This window comes from Zingiber officinale, chromosome 1B (genome assembly GCF_018446385.1).
Source record: "Zingiber officinale cultivar Zhangliang chromosome 1B, Zo_v1.1, whole genome shotgun sequence".
Taxonomy (NCBI): domain Eukaryota; kingdom Viridiplantae; phylum Streptophyta; class Magnoliopsida; order Zingiberales; family Zingiberaceae; genus Zingiber; species Zingiber officinale.
In genome coordinates, this window is record NC_055986.1 from 114,737 (window position 1) to 131,326 (window position 16,590).

At 32.8% G+C, this 16,590-nt stretch overlaps 1 long non-coding RNA gene across 1 annotated transcript; it reads left to right on the plus strand.

Moving 5' to 3' along the window:
- Nucleotides 1-3,636: 3,636 nt before the first annotated feature.
- On the plus strand, nt 3,637-12,371 carry LOC122045381. The gene is made up of 3 exons (XR_006129977.1): nt 3,637-4,047; nt 11,443-11,586; nt 11,676-12,371. It is a non-coding gene; the product is annotated as an uncharacterized LOC122045381 (long non-coding RNA).
- Nucleotides 12,372-16,590: the final 4,219 nt, after the last annotated feature.

Below are 16,590 nucleotides of genomic sequence, written 5' to 3' on the forward strand. Positions count from 1 at the left end.
CGGTCAGCCAGATGCTTGGTTGGCTCGCTAGTCCGCTCGGCATGATATGACCCTGGGGTTGACCCTCTTGACCATTGACCTCCACGTGTCGTTGACCTCCAGCCAACGAGGGTCCCCCGTCCTTACCACCGGATCAATTACATTATAATATTTTAATCAACTAATTTATTTTTTTAATTTAATATTCTTAACTTATAACCGTTCAAGTTATTTATAATTAACGTACAATTATACAGTAGTTGTGTTTTGAATAATTTTAAACAAATTAGCAAGGATGTTTTTGAGATAATAATATTCTATATTTAATCATTTTTATTAATTTAATTTTTTTAAAAAATAATTAAATTTATTTCAATATATTATATAGTTATGGTTGTAATTGCTACATGTTATAACATGACGGTAGCTTGCTAATACATAATAATAAAATAAAATTTAAAAAAACAAAAAAAAAACTAAAGCTTCCGAAGTACATCCAACTACATTAGAAGACCAAGGCACCAGGCTACAGCCTACAGATGGCGATGAAAGGTTATTTCATGCATGATTAAATAAAAAAATTAAATCACGAAATAAAAAACTGGGCACCTTATATAAATTGTGCACATTCGTGTATATGTTCATACATGGTACACCTGGACCCAAATTATTGCAATTACCACAGCGAATTAAGCGAAGCATTAATGAGATTTTGAACCAGAAACTGAAGACATCACATCTACTTATATATGGAATCGACTACTAGATTAGTTGAAGTTTTGCCTGTCTCAGAAATGGTTTGCAAGGTTGGCCTCATTGACCTTGCTTTGCGCCTCTAAGGCAAGTCTCGCTCCCGAGCAATATAGTCTTAGTATAGGCATGATGCGTCATTCAATGAATAACCAAGGTTAATTTTTAAGAATTGACGACTTAAAATTTATCTTATCATCATGCTCTTAACACCTATATATTTGTATTTACTTCCTTTCAAATTCATGGAGGTGGTACTAGGGGATTTTTAAGGTAGCGAATATAGCTTTTTTTAGTATTGACATGATTAGGGGTGTTCATTTGATTTGGTTCGGATTATTTGGATTATTCGATTCGGATTATTCAGATTTTATAATTTTTTAAATCCAACCAAGAATTAAACCGAATTTGCTATAAATCAAACTGAATTACCCGAAACTAATTCGGAATATTCGGTTCGGGTACCAATTAATCTAATTTTCTTTTCATTTCAAATTTTCAATCTTCTTCAAATAAATAAACTCTTAATAATTTACATTTATAAATAAATAAGCTACAAATTTGATAAAATAGTTTCATTCAATATTAAAAAAAAAAGTTACACATTCCAAAAAAGTTACACATTCCAAAGATTCCAAAGATTATACTAAAAAAAAATAAAATATATATATATTAATTTCTTATTCGGGTTTCGGGCGATTTATTCGGATGGGGAATTAAATCTAAAACCAAACCATTAACCCAATTAACATTTTATGTCAGTTCATTCAATCGACCCGAATTTCATTTAATCAAACCAAATAACCCGAATGTTATTTGGATCGAGTGGGTTAATAGATTGACCCGAATGATGAATACCCCTAGACATGATGTGTCCTTAGAGCTTGACACATCTGGTAAGCATGTGCTCCTGTCGAATCTCCCTCCATATGATGTGCGATCGTTGTAGGAGGGCCGTTGATATAGATATTCAACATTTTTTTAAGTATAGACCTAGCTCGGGCAACGAGTGTACCTTTGAAGCTGACAAGGCGGTAGAAATGGCTGAGCTGAAGGGGCTCGTTCGAGCTGAGCAGCTTATGGTACCATACCACCTTCTCCCGACGGCCACCAGCGGCTGTGGAGGCAATGGAAGAGGAGCAACGCTATGAGACAACAGTGACGATGATGGCAACATATATAGTGGCCAAGGTTCGTGGCCATGACGTGGTGGCGGAGAGTAGGTAGTTGGCTTTCTCCATCCTCCCATCCGGGTGCTAGATCCGACGACTGCATATCTGATGGTTTGCAATTTCATCTTTTGCCCCATAATTTTTTTTTTTACGCATTCGATTATGTTTTGCCACTTACACTAATGACTAATAGTCACCCGTAATTTATCTTCTCCATGTTGACTTACAGATAGATTGACGAGGACGTTAGGGCAAACGAATGACCTTGTTTTTTGCCACATAAAATTGAAAATTTTTTTTTCTAATTGATTAATTTTAAAGATCATCATTTCGATTTGCGCTGACAGTTAAGAGCATAATCAAGATTCAAAACTAGTTAGATAGCGATTGAGGCCATCAATTAAGAAAAATGTAAATATTAAATTTTTAAAAACACACTTAATATTAAATATTAATTTTAAATGATCGAACTGATTTAATTATTATTAAATTTAGTTTTGCCATAGCATGTCAATTCTAAATCAATAACTAGTAAATTCCTCATCTCCATATCTATCCAATAGATTTAGATCAAATGTTCAAATTCATTTATTATATAAAATCATATACTTAATATTTTTATATTAAAATCTAAATTTTAAATTTTAAATTTTAAAAACATTATAAATATTAGACATAATTAATTTTAAAATTGTCAAATTCTACCTCAAAATCTCACAATTTAAAAACCTACTATAATGAACCAATAAATAAATAGTGTTAGCATATATGAGTCAAAAATCGAACCAAAAATTGAGCAATATAAGTTGTAATAAATTTTCAAAACTTTCAAAATCATAAATAAATTGAACGGACAAAATTTCTAACAATCGGTGGTCTGAAAAACTCAAACTAAGGATTTGAAATCTAGTTGAAAACTCATTAAAAAAATGAAACAAATCAAATTTGGATTGGAGTAAGGTGGCCACATCGTAATTATGCATAAATTGTTGTCGAAGACTTGAAATTAGGCCACGGTTAAGATCGGATTTTATTGGAAATCTTCCTAGGATTCAAATGCACACACAAAGCATGACCTAAACTATAGGAAATCTCAAGGAAAATGACATAACATAAATGGTAAGAGAACATAAACAAAATATATTAACAGGAGAGGGGCTAATTGGAATGAGTAACGAATTTGTGATGGAGCTAAAAAATATTATTATTATTAATTTTTTTAGAAAAATAGGGTGATCCGCCGTATATGCCATACTTGAAAGATGCACGATCGCTGCAGCAATAACTTCTTAGATTTCAATAATCTTTATGTTCATTTATAAATAACTATTTCCTTTTTTTATGGTTTTAGTTGGCGGCTGGACTTTGCCAATGTCATTCATCGATGGCCGACGGAAAGCTCATGGAAGTTGATTTATGATCGGAGCTATTTGTTTTAACAGTTTGTAGATACATCACAATTTATAAAGTATCTTTGGAATAGTTGTCAATAATATGGCGTCATCGTTTCTAAATGCTAATTAACAAAATATTTTTATAGAAAATAGTAGTCATTCATAATAAATAGAATATCATGAATACAATACCCCGTAATAAAATAGAATATTAATTATCCAGATTATATATATTATCCTGTTACCTGCGGGACATCAAATACGCGCCTGTGCGCGACTCCTTGAGCTGGCGCTGCAGACGTGGAAAATCACTTGTATCTGTTATATGACTTTTGCTTTTTAACAAATGAAATCCACGTGAATATCTCTTCGCACAGGGCAAAGGTTCGAAGCTAGGGCACGCCGCGCCGTCCTCCTCCTGTTTTCGTTGGCTTCCTTCCTCCTCGCGCCCCTCGCCTCCCCTCGGCCGCGAATCGTCCAAGAAAGACTAGGGCAGAGCTGAACTCGTCGCCCTGACGCCGTCCTCGCCGCGACAAGTTCTGCAAGCCAAAGGGACGAAGCTAGGGCACGCCGTCCTCGCCGCGCCTCTTCCTTGGAGCTAGGGCACGAAGCTAGGGCGTTCTCTCTCGGAAAACCTCCGACGCGAAGCTAGGACACGCAGCTTGTCCAGATCCTGCGCCTCACATCCTCGCTCGACCACAAAATTGCATCTCGTGCCCCTCACCGCCTCGCGCGACCACCAACCCCTCTCGGTAAGGCTAAATGGCAACCCTGTTCATCTCTGTTATCTCGAATGCTTGATGTGTTCATCTCTGTTTTTTCTTCGAGTACCTATTCCTTTTCATGATTTTCCCCTTAACTAAAAATACCCTTCTTACAAAGCTTAATATTACAAAGCTTAACTAAAAATACCCTTCTGCTTACCCATTGGCTATAAATCTTACAAAGCTTAACATTAGGAACTATGTTTAGCAACTTGACAGCTAATCATCATGGCAGATAATTAATAGTAGGATTAAGAATGAGTTTGGGCAATCCGGCAGCAACAAATGGGAAATGTGCATTTTGGGTAACAACTGTTTTTGGTTAAGGATTCAATTGAGATTTTTAGCAACTTATAATTGGGGGAATGTGCATTTTTATAACCTTTCTTTTTCCTTATAATCCGGCAGCAGAGTGTTCTGTTTTTATGGATTTCAGTTGTTATCTTTGTGTTTTTGTTCTGGTTGCACGGATTGTGTGTGTGTGTGTATATATATATATATATATATATATATATATATATATATATATATATATATATATTGAGATTTAATCATCTATAAACATTCCTTCTGAAAAAATAAAATAATTATGATAAACTAATTTTCTTATATCATTTTATTTTTTTTAAAAGTGAAGTGATTTCGATGAAATGTATTTGCACCCATATAATTTGATTATTTAAGCTCTTATAGTTTTTTTTTATTGTTTAACGCATAAAATCATATTAATTAAGAATTATTGGATTGAAGTTTATCTATATTATTGGATTGAAGTTTATTTGTCTGTATAATTTAATTGATGTCCCAATGCACTTGGATGAACAAAAATTTTATTTAATCAAAATAATGGATGAAATTCAATTAATTAGAAAAAGAAGTTTTGTTTATTTAAAATTTTATTTTTTAAAATATTAATGATTTCTGTTGAATTAGTTCTCTTTAGATATTTATATTTTAAAAATTAGTTATATTGATTTAAATATTTTATTAAATAATACAAAATAATTATTTTTTAATTATCTATTAAATTGATTAAGTTTTTATTTAAAAAAATAATAATTTCACTTTTTTGTATTTATTTCGTTTTTAATGGTAAAATTTAACTGATTTAATTAATTTAACTGATTTTAATTAATTTTAATTTCACTTTAGATTAAGAAGGCATGGGCTAGGGTCTATCGCACTCACGGCGCCGCCTTTGAGGAGCCATCGGAAACCCGGAGCAGGTGCTGGCGCTGATGGAGCGGAAGATGCGGGATGGAGCGTCTCATCAGGCGCCAGGTCAGTCATCACCTCAGGAACTCTGAGAAACGCGTCCTAGCCCTGAAGAAGCTCGAGTTAATGAACTCGGCCGCAAGCTCCGCACTATCCTCATTAAAAAGATTAATTAAGTATGCTCCTTTACCCTCTTCATTTGCTCGCATTTGTCCCGCCCATTTCTTATAGTTGAAAAATGAATTCAATCGGTGTGATGTGCAGTTTATTGTTTCTGGGTGGTGCGGAAGGGTAGAAATATTTTGGGAAAGAGATTTTCTTATTGAAATAGGAGTTATCTTTTACAATTTATCTCTTACTCATTCTTGCTTGTCATGTTCGAATTTATAATGCAGAATAGAACATGATACATTAACATTAAATCTAGTCAACCATATTAACTCTTGGCAAGTTACCAAAGAGATCTTCTTTTCCCATAGTTTGACCATGCAATTGTAGATCTTCTTTTCCCATAGCTTGACCATGCTATTCCAGAATTCCAAAGATTACGAATTAATACTATTCAATAGTTTCTTAGGAACATATGTTATATGTTAATAATTTAACTGCATTATCGATTTTATTTACGAAGGAATATTTTAAATATATACTACATAAATACCTTTTCATTACATCTTGACATACATTTGAATACTGTAGTTTGAGTTCTAGATAATTCTTTTTTCCCACTATAAATATATGGAAGATGCCTTGTGCTCTCCATCCGTTTCTCCTTCCTTACCCTTCTGCTCCTGCTTCGTGTTCATGGCGATGGCTACAGGTGCATCTTTTAATTTTTTTTTTTATCTTAAACTTTATGTTTTATAGTTTCAAGGCTCTCTTGTTTTTATTAGTTTTTGCAGATCGGATTTCGATTTGTTTTTTTCTCCTGGTCTTTTGCTCCTCTTTCTCCTGATCCCTTTCTCATGATGTCATTGAAGTAGTTGATCCCAGCTACATTCAACTGCTGGAAGCTTATGCTAATTGCATGGATGAGTTACAAAAACTTAGAATTATGTAAGTTGAGGTCGACATTGACAACTCAAGACTAATCACGCGCCTTGAGTTTCTGAAGATGATGGATCACGGAAGTCAAACTTCGTTATCTTCCGATCTGGATCTGGACGCCTATGCAGCAGCATCATAGCAGCCCCTAAACCATGGTGGAGGTGGTAGAGGAGAGCACTGAGCATCACAACAACCCCTAAATCGTGGCAGAGACGGTAGAGGAGAGCACACGGACTGATGGATCACAGAAATTAGACACAACAGCACTGGCCCGGAGGAAACAGAAGCGGTAGAGGAGAGCGAGGCGGAATGGTGGATGACGTAAACATATTCTAATGGTTTAGGAGTTGTTGTGATGCTGCTGCATAGGCGTCCAGATCCAGATCGGAAGATAACGAAGTTTGACTTCCGTGATCCATCATCTTCAGAAACTCAAGGCGCGTGATTAGTCTTGAGTTGTCAATGTCGACCTCAACTTACATAATTCTAAGTTTTTGTAACTCATCCATGCAATTAGCATAAGCTTCCAGCAGTTGAATGTAGCTGGGATCAACTACTTCAATGACATCATGAGAAAGGGATCAGGAGAAAGAGGAGCAAAAGACCAGGAGAAAAAAACAAATCGAAATCCGATCTGCAAAAAAAACTAATAAAAACAAGAGAGCCTTGAAACTATAAAACATAAAGTTTAAGATAAAAAAAAAAGATAAAAAAATTAAAAGATGCACCTGTAGCCATCGCCATGAACACGAAGCAGGAGCAGAAGGGTAAGGAAGGAGAAACGGATGGAGAGCACAAGGCATCTTCCATATATTTATAGTGGGAAAAAAGAATTATCTAGAACTCAAACTACAGTATTCAAATGTATGTCAAGATGTAATGAAAAGGTATTTATGTAGTATATATTTAAAATATTCCTTCGTAAATAAAATCGATAATGCAGTTAAATTATTAACATATAACATATGTTCCTAAGAAACTATTGAATAGTATTAATTCGTAATCTTTGGAATTCTGGAATAGCATGGTCAAGCTATGGGAAAAGAAGATCTACAATTGCATGGTCAAACTATGGGAAAAGAAGATCTCTTTGGTAACTTGCCAAGAGTTAATATGGTTGACTAGATTTAATGTTAATGTATCATGTTCTATTCTGCATTATAAATTCGAACATGACAAGCAAGAATGAGTAAGAGATAAATTGTAAAAGATAACTCCTTTTTCAATAAGAAAATCTCTTTCCCAAAATATTTCTACCCTTCCGCACCACCCAGAAACAATAAACTGCACATCACACCGATTGAATTCATTTTTCAACTATAAGAAATGGACGGGACGGGGACAAATGCGAGCAAATGAAGAGGGTAAAGGAGCATACCTAATTAATCTTTTTAATGAGGATAGTGCGGAGCTTGCGGCCGAGTTCATTAACTCGAGCTTCTTCAGGGCTAGGACGCGTTTCTCAGAGTTCCTGAGGTGATGATTGACCTGGCGCCTGATGAGACACTCCATCCCGCATCTTCCGCTCCATCAGCGCCAGCACCTGCTCCATCGAATCTGTTGTTCCTCAATAGCCAACTGCTCTACCACTCAGCTATTGAGGAACAACAGAAGATTCGACCTCATAGCATTTCAGAATTGCTCTGTATTGATGGTAGGAATAGCACATGATGTATCCCATAGCCAAGTAAATTTTCTATTCTTTTTTATCTTTAGGTTGACTCATTGAAATGCTATCATGTATGCAATGCACACCAGATTTAGTCTAGATCATAAGGGAATTATTTACCTTGTTAAGATGATGCTTTTTGGTATGACAACTCATTTTGACATAATAGATTTTGTGTGCATAGGATGCAACTACATGGAACTATTTTGAAGCATGCATCACATGCTGATTAAATTTCTTGTGCAAACTTGTCTAGCTTAAATTCTTCCACATTTTCTTTCAAATTCTTCTCATTTTGCAAAATCTACTAAGTTGTGTTAGGAGATCTGAAATATTTAGCTAGATTGCATCAAGATAATGGAGCATGAATCCTATCTGCTGTGTCTTTTTCTAATTGGCTGGTAATAAAATGAGAAAAATGTTTGTTATTCTGTGAAATCAATCCGGCAGGAATTGAATGCAAGTTGTCTTACAGAGTTTTAAGAGGTTGATATTATTCATGCTCATAATCAGGTAATTAAGTGATCCAAATGTACTTTTAATTCTATAGGTAACTGCATAACTATAGTCTGAACATTAAAGATTATGATGTAAATGTGATCTTGAATACTTTTGATGCAGAAAGATAGTCGATAGCTTTTTCCAATGAGCTGTTTTTTTCCTCTTTTCACGGTGCTACATGCAACATCTTATTAGTTTAGTATTTTGATTAACATCATTGATATAAAACTAAGATTTTATGAAACTGCACACTTTGAATGTGTGATTTTGTGGCACTAATAGTTGAGGCAACTAAAATAGTGTTGGTATCTCCTAAGTTATCTGAGAATTTCTTATGAGAAAGCATGTGATTTTATTGGTTAGGACTTGTGAGATTGTTATAGGCTATACTTATAGTAAGTTCACTTGTTGCATTTATTATTTTGCAACTCAAATCGTCAATGTGAATGCAAGTGTATCAAGAAGGCAATGCCCATCCATTATAGCATTGACAAAGTATGTCTTATAAGATATTGAAAAGGTCATGGTTTATTTTGGTTATTTATGTTTCTTTGATACTTTGAGCTAAATTTTGTTAGAAAAAACTTGTGCTGTTGGAATATAATTTACACTATTGCTTATCTTTTCAGAAAATTTTTGTGTATGTTCTTGGTTTCTGGTTGTGATCAAATTAGTTACTTATGATACACGGAGAGAAGCTTGGAATGTGAATAAGTGGGCTATAAACAACACTATAATCATATCAAATATATTTCATTGCATAGAAGGGCTTCTTATAAAGCATTTGTGAGAATGAATTTTGATTAATGTATAGATGATGCCTCCATGAGGTCCATGATTTTGCAAAAAGCTTTTTTATAATTGAGAATATGCTTTTACGATTTTAAGTTTGATTGATTGTCAAAATGTTCACACGGATGCAAGAGCATTAGTTCATTGCATATAGTTTTCATCATGTGCCTTTACGGTTAAAGGGAAAATTGAATAAAACTTTGGTATGCTAGTCATAATTCATGGATCAGATTGTTAGACAGAAAACAAACTCCTACAAAAGGGGTTAGTGTAGTATAGATTTGGAAGGAAAGTTACATGATGAGAATATATGAGATGAATATGTGGGACCACAAAAGAGGGTTAGTGTAACAAATATGTCTAGTTATTAATAAGCTTTAATTGATATATGATGAAAAGTATATTTAGTATATGCATGTTTAATGATTGTAATTAAACTCTAAAGGTAGATAAAATAAATCAAATAAGAGTTGAATGGTTGAGAAGTTTAAGGGAAACAAAGGTATATTTTAATTTAGTTAAAGTGAGTAAAAAAAAAGCAGTGATATATCAGAATATAAGAATTGTGTATGCTAGGGCACTGTCGAAATGATTAAAGGGTGGTGAATAGTGATTAATCTACAAATATAAATGTTATGCTCTTGCTAAAACATGTAAAAGTTACACAAACAAAATTATCATTGGGAATAAAACATAAGCAAGTCAAGACATACCACAATGCGAACACGACAACATAACATGGTTTGGAACCCTCGTTCCTACTCTCTATCTTACGCATATAATTTTAGTTGTGAAGCAACAAGTTAACTTTTTTCACATGGCATAATAAATTCTTTAATATTAAAAGACTCTAAAACGTTTGTCTCCTTGTGCTTTTGACTTAATATTATAGCATATGCTTATTTCATTATTTGTAAATTTTAAATCAAATTTTCATTGGGAGGCTAGACTTTAGGGAACTAATTGGTTCAAACATTCCTATTCCAACTTATATTCATTAGCCAATTAGTCTAGCTAAATGATGTAGAATTAAAAAGCTTAAGACAATATGATCGGACAACATGAGAACGATGTCATACAAATCTAAGTGAGTTATTCTTGATAAAATTAAATAAGTTATTCTTTTACAGCACCATGTGTTATTAATTAGCCCTGTTTCTTTTCGAGATGTATCATTATATTCTAATATAAAATTTGAAATAGTATTAATTATCTATATGATGAAAACAATATTTTTTTAATTAAATCAATTGAAATTGGATCCAGTCGTGGTTGGCCAGCCAATTTCTGCTTATCACATTAAGTGCGACAATGTTTTTTTGTCATATATATTCATTTTCTTCTTTGGAGGCTTACTTTGTGCGACAATGCTTAAGAACTAATACGTTTTCTGTTATTGGTTCCTGTTGGCAATGATAATGAGTCTAATTTCAGCCAAGCGAAATATTTCTCTATCAACTCTGCATTTCTCATAAGGAAAAGTAAACTTAAATATATGCTCACCATATTTTCACCTTCTCGAAACTTTATATTGCAGGAAGGCTGTGCATGACTTACCTATAAATAAGAAGATATTACCGTAATTGGTCTATTCATTTGTGCTAGTCTGCATGTGCTTTAGTTGTTATTGGCTAATATTTGAAACATCGAGTTTTACTTTCCATTGTCCATTACTTTATTTTCTTTTATAAAGTTGTATTATTGTTCCTTCAATAAATCATATCTAGTGATTCTACAGAAATTTTATATCAAATGGTAAAACACGAGATTCAGGAAATTGAGAACACGATATCCTCCTTGACTGCTGATAAAGAAGCAAAGTTAGGTGGTGAAATGAAAGATTTATCTAAGAATGTGGATACTCTATCTTGAGACTTTGTGAAAGAAACTTCGGCAATGACTAATCCAGAAGAATCTTTGAGAACTGAGAAGATGGGTGCAGAAAAGGCATTGGCTTTATTCACTGTTCCAACTCATGATTAATGATCAAATATAATATATTCTTTTTGTTATTTTGTAATCAGGAGTTAGCAGTTATCTGTTAAATCATGATAAATAATAAATACTTCTCTTGCGGTTATTGTGCTTTTAATAATTTCCGAATATTCTAGTGTTTGCTGATGCATCATTTAATCTCCTGCTGTGGTTTCCATTGACAGATCAGTTCAACCATTCAAGAAATAAAAAGAGCAATAGCTGAGAAGAATTCTGTTGTGACAAAATCTAAGGATGATGCAGCTGATTTAAAAAAGAAATTGAAAAAGCTTGATAAAGAATTGGAAGAGTCAGAGAGAGAATATCAGGTGCCCTTTTCAGTTAATTTTATTTTATTGAATTTTGAATCCGTAAAAGGATTGTCCAACATGGATGTTTTCCGACCTAAACGATGTAGTTATCTTCTGGGTGTTCATGCTGGCAAGAGCAGTAGAGATGATGAGAAGTGTCTTGAAGATCAACAAAGGGATGTCAAAACTGCTGTTGGTGATGTTGAATCAGAATTGAAACAATTGAAGACTAAAATTTTCCATTCTGAAGATGAACTAAAAGAAAAGAGGGGTCAGCCATTGGCATAACGTGGTGAAGCCGCTGCTGTGAAAAATGAGTTAAATAATCAGAAAAAGGATTTGGAGGCAATTAGATTAGCTACAGAATCAATTTCATATGAAGAAGGCCAGTTGGAAGCCCAACACAAGGTCTACACAGACCTGACAGTCCTCATATTAAATTGCCTCTGTCCTGAAAATTAACGTGTCCTCGTGTCTCCTCATCGGATGATTATAACATTCTCATGATGTACACTACAGTTTGGAAATGTGATTTAGCTCGTCTAATTGGTGAGGAGACACAGGACACATCATTTTTGGAACAGAGAATCGCATCTAAACAGGATGAGCGCAACAATGAAGATAGGGAAGCCGGTGGATCTGCTCGCGTACCGAGAAAGCAGGTGGCGGCGAGCCGCAGCGATCAGCGCTGGAGGAGCCCACGGCGCCGAAAGAAACAACGGAAGAGAACATTAATTATTGTATTAATAATATCTTAAATAATATTGATTAAATTAAATATTTAAACTGTTAAAAAAATAAAACTCGATTGTTGAAAGTCATCCTACATTTAATAAAATATTAAATAGGTTTCATTTTATAAAAATTATTTAATTCCATCATATATTTTATTTTGATTAATGTTATTGTTTTAAAATTATTTCGGGCAATTTAAAATTATTTTAATGAAATTAAAATAAATTTGGCTAAATTAATAAAAAATTATTTTAATATAAAAATATTTTATTTATAATAAATTTGATAAAAAAAAATTTATTTTTAGTAGAAAACATCTTAACTGACCATTTGCTATTTATGTTTTTTTTTTAAAACAAAAACATATATATCGCGTACAGTCGCGTCGCACAGTGCGCGACTTTACGCGTCGCACACAATATTTTTTATTTTTTTTATTTTTTGAATTTTAAAAATTCAACATTTCCTTATTTAAAATTTAATATATAGATATATCCCCTAAACACATTACAATATTCAATAAATATTTAAATTAATTTTATTTTAATTATTTTTTTAAACCAAACACTATAATCTAATTAGAAAGCCTAAACCCTATAGGTAAAATCTAAAAAAAAAAATAACTTTAATACTATACCCAAAGCCTAAACCCTATAAATAAAATATAAAAAAAAAATTTAATTATTTTTTAATTTAAAAATTAAAAAAAATTAAAAAAACAAAAAAAAAAGTTGATACTGTGCGCGACGCGCACAGTCGCGCACTGTGCGCGTCACGCACAGTATCCAAACTATATATATATGCGTCGCGTGTGCAATATAATATGTTGAAATCATATTTATCTTTTATAATAAAATTATATTAATTAAATTATTTTAATATTAAAATACTAAAATAGAATCATTAGGGTAAAGTATTTGACTTTTGAAAATTTAAATTATTTGGGTCTTTAAAAATTCGAATTATTTAAATTTTTTGGTATCACTCTTACGACTTTCATATGAAAAAAATTAATTTAATTTAATATTATACTTATCTTAGTAAAAAAAATTAAAAAATATATATTTTTTAACATTATCAATCTAAAATATTTATAGGAATTTCTTTGATGTCAATTTTAAGATGTGGAACTAAAGAGATTTATATTTTTTTATATAAAATAATCAGAGAAAATTAATGATAAGAAAGATTCATAATAATATATTGCAGTTGAGTCTGGAACTCTAGATCACTGATTGTTTCGCTTATGAAATTACTAATAAACCTTGGAATTATTTTTAATATGAATAGAAAAAAAGATATTAACGTAAATTCATTTTAGAATTCACCAAAATTAATTAATAAAGAGAAGAGATTTTTAATAAAATAGTAATATATATATATATATATATATATATATATACTTATTTTTTGAGATTTAATCATCCATAAACATTCCTTTTCTGATTTTGCATGTATGATAAAATAAAATAATTATGACAAACTAATTTTTCTTATATCATTTGGCTTTTTTTTTTTAAAAAAAAAAAGTGAAGTTGATTTCGGACGAAACCATACAATATGATTATTTAAGCCATTAGAGTTTTTTATTGGATTATAAAATTATTTATTAATTAAGAATTATTGAATTGAACTTTATTCAGATTTAAATTAATATCGATATAAATATATACAAATAATTATATAACATGCATAAATCTGGTGAAATTTAATCTACTATATATCATGATTACGATCCGACCATAATTATGAGTGGTATATCCCCTGATTAAAAAAGGGACCAAGAGATCTAGATTTAATCCTCCATAAACATTCCTTCTGATTTTCCATGCATGATAAAATAAAATAATTATGACAAATTAAATTTTCTTATATAACAATTGAACACTCTTATCATTACATCATAGCCCTTGAGACATACTTTATCTTACACAATAAAAAATAATAATAATCTTAGTTAGCCTCATTGACTATCCCTATGGTGGTTGGTTTAGTCCCACAGAAGTTTTCCATCGACTACCAGTATAAATCGCGAAGCGCACATAGCGGTTAGCCCAGAAACGCAGCATCTTTTGGTTCCCCCCTCCCCTCATTTAGATAAAAAATTTCTATAAATATGCCTAGGATCAAACCGCAGGTGCCTGGATAACAGGCTAGATGTCTTATCGCGACACCATATCCCTGAGAACACTTTATCTTACACAATGATACTTGCTAATATATATATATATAGAGCATTGATATGCTGCGCGCCTACACAGTGCGCGACTGTGCGCGCGCAGCATATCAATCAACGTTTTTTAATTTTTTTTGATATTTTAAATTTAAAAAAATAATAAAAAATTTAACATTTCCTTATATAAATTTCTAATACATTAATATAATCCCTTAACATATTACAATACTCAATAAATACTTAAATTAATTTTATTTTAAACCAAACACTATAACCTAATCGGAAAGCCTAAATCCTATAGGTAAAATCTAAAAAAAAAAAAAATAACTTTAATACTACAACCAAAGCCTGAACCCTAGAAATAAAATCATAAAGAAGTTTTTTAATTATTTTTTAATTTAAAAATTAATAAAAAAATTAAAAAAAACGCTAATTGATATGCTGCGCGCGCACAATTGCGCACTGTGCAGGCGCGCAGCATATCAATTCTATATATATATATATATATATATATATATATATATATATATAGGCAACGAGGAAAAATTTTGACTCATGTCTACGACTCCCAACTATCGCATGTCTCCCGACCCCATGGACTACTTGGTTGAGTTGTTATGGAAGGAGAATGAGAATGAGAATCGTTGACCTCACTCGCATTATTGTCAGGGCGACGGGAGAACGTGGCGAGTTATTTTAGAGGTAATGGTTAGGAATGACCCTTTATTATGAGGAATGTGGTAACGCCCGAGGAAAATATGGAGATGTGATAAAAGGATATATTCCTATTCGAAGGAGGTACTACAAGGAAAAGGTACGCACATACATCTTAAAAAAGCATTAATTTAAGAATACTTCTTCCTTTTCATTTCAAAAACTGACTTGGGCATTGGAGTAATAACGCCGGGAACCTTCTTGATCATCTCCCTAAGAGAAAAAAAAAATACACTTATTGAGTAAAGTCCTAGATTCCATGGGTACCTTTTCCCCAGAAGTCCTCAAAATTGAACTACCAAGACATTTCCCGGCCTTATAGATTGGGGAGTATAATGAGGTACAGATCCTGAAGACCACTTATGTAAATTCGAGAATGAAGCCTTATTGAAGCAGTATACGGATGGAGTCAAATATCAAATTTTCTTGACAACTCTATTGGCCTCGACACAAAGATGGTCCAATCGTCTTCTCGCATCCTCTATACGAACCTTCAAGGAGTTCAAAGCAGTGTTCTTGAGGCGCTTTGCTACAAGCCGAATATATCAGAAGACTCCTCATGACCTATTTGCCCTTTAACAAAAACCTAAAGAATCCGTAAAATATTATTTACAAAGATTCAATTGGTTAGTCATCAATGCACATTTAGTTACTCCATAGGTTCAAGTTAGCGCCTTCTCACAGGGGTTGATCGATGAGGATTTCTTTAGATCCCTGGTGAAAAAACCTCCAGTCTACTTTGATGGGTTGCAAGGAGCAGGGGCTATCAAATATGTTCAAATGGAAGAAATCCAACTTGCCAAGATAAAAGAGGTGCCAAGTCCGGCCTCGTATAAGTGGACCGATGGGCACCTCCTCCACCTTTGCGAAACTACGAGTACATAAAAGAAAAGACTGTGCAAACAATAGAAAGTAACCCGACTAGAGGGCCTAGTCGGAAATTCATAGGAAAGTCTTATTACGATTTTCACCTGTCAAACACTCATTCCACCATAGAATGCCAACAGTATGCTCGAAAACTACAACTGGTGCCTGACCAAAGGAAATCTAGTCGTGCTTAGTCGATTAGAACATTTGTAAAATCTTATCCTCGTATGCAAAATGAAAGAGCATAATTGGAGGTGGCACGAGATACAAGGCAACATTCCCGCTCCCATGGGTGTCGACCATATAGCGCTCGACTCCAGAGGAAATAGTTAGAATCCAACAAAAATGACGACAAAGGCAAATATAAAATTGATCCTTGGGAAATGATTCACAATCTCAATGTATGTGAATCAATATAAATCAATAAAATTATCTTAAAACTTCTAATGTGGGACTGAAGTCTCATTCACAACGAAACATTTTTCTTCTTCTTCTATCAAATGTCATGATTCCTACCTGCGACAAAGTTT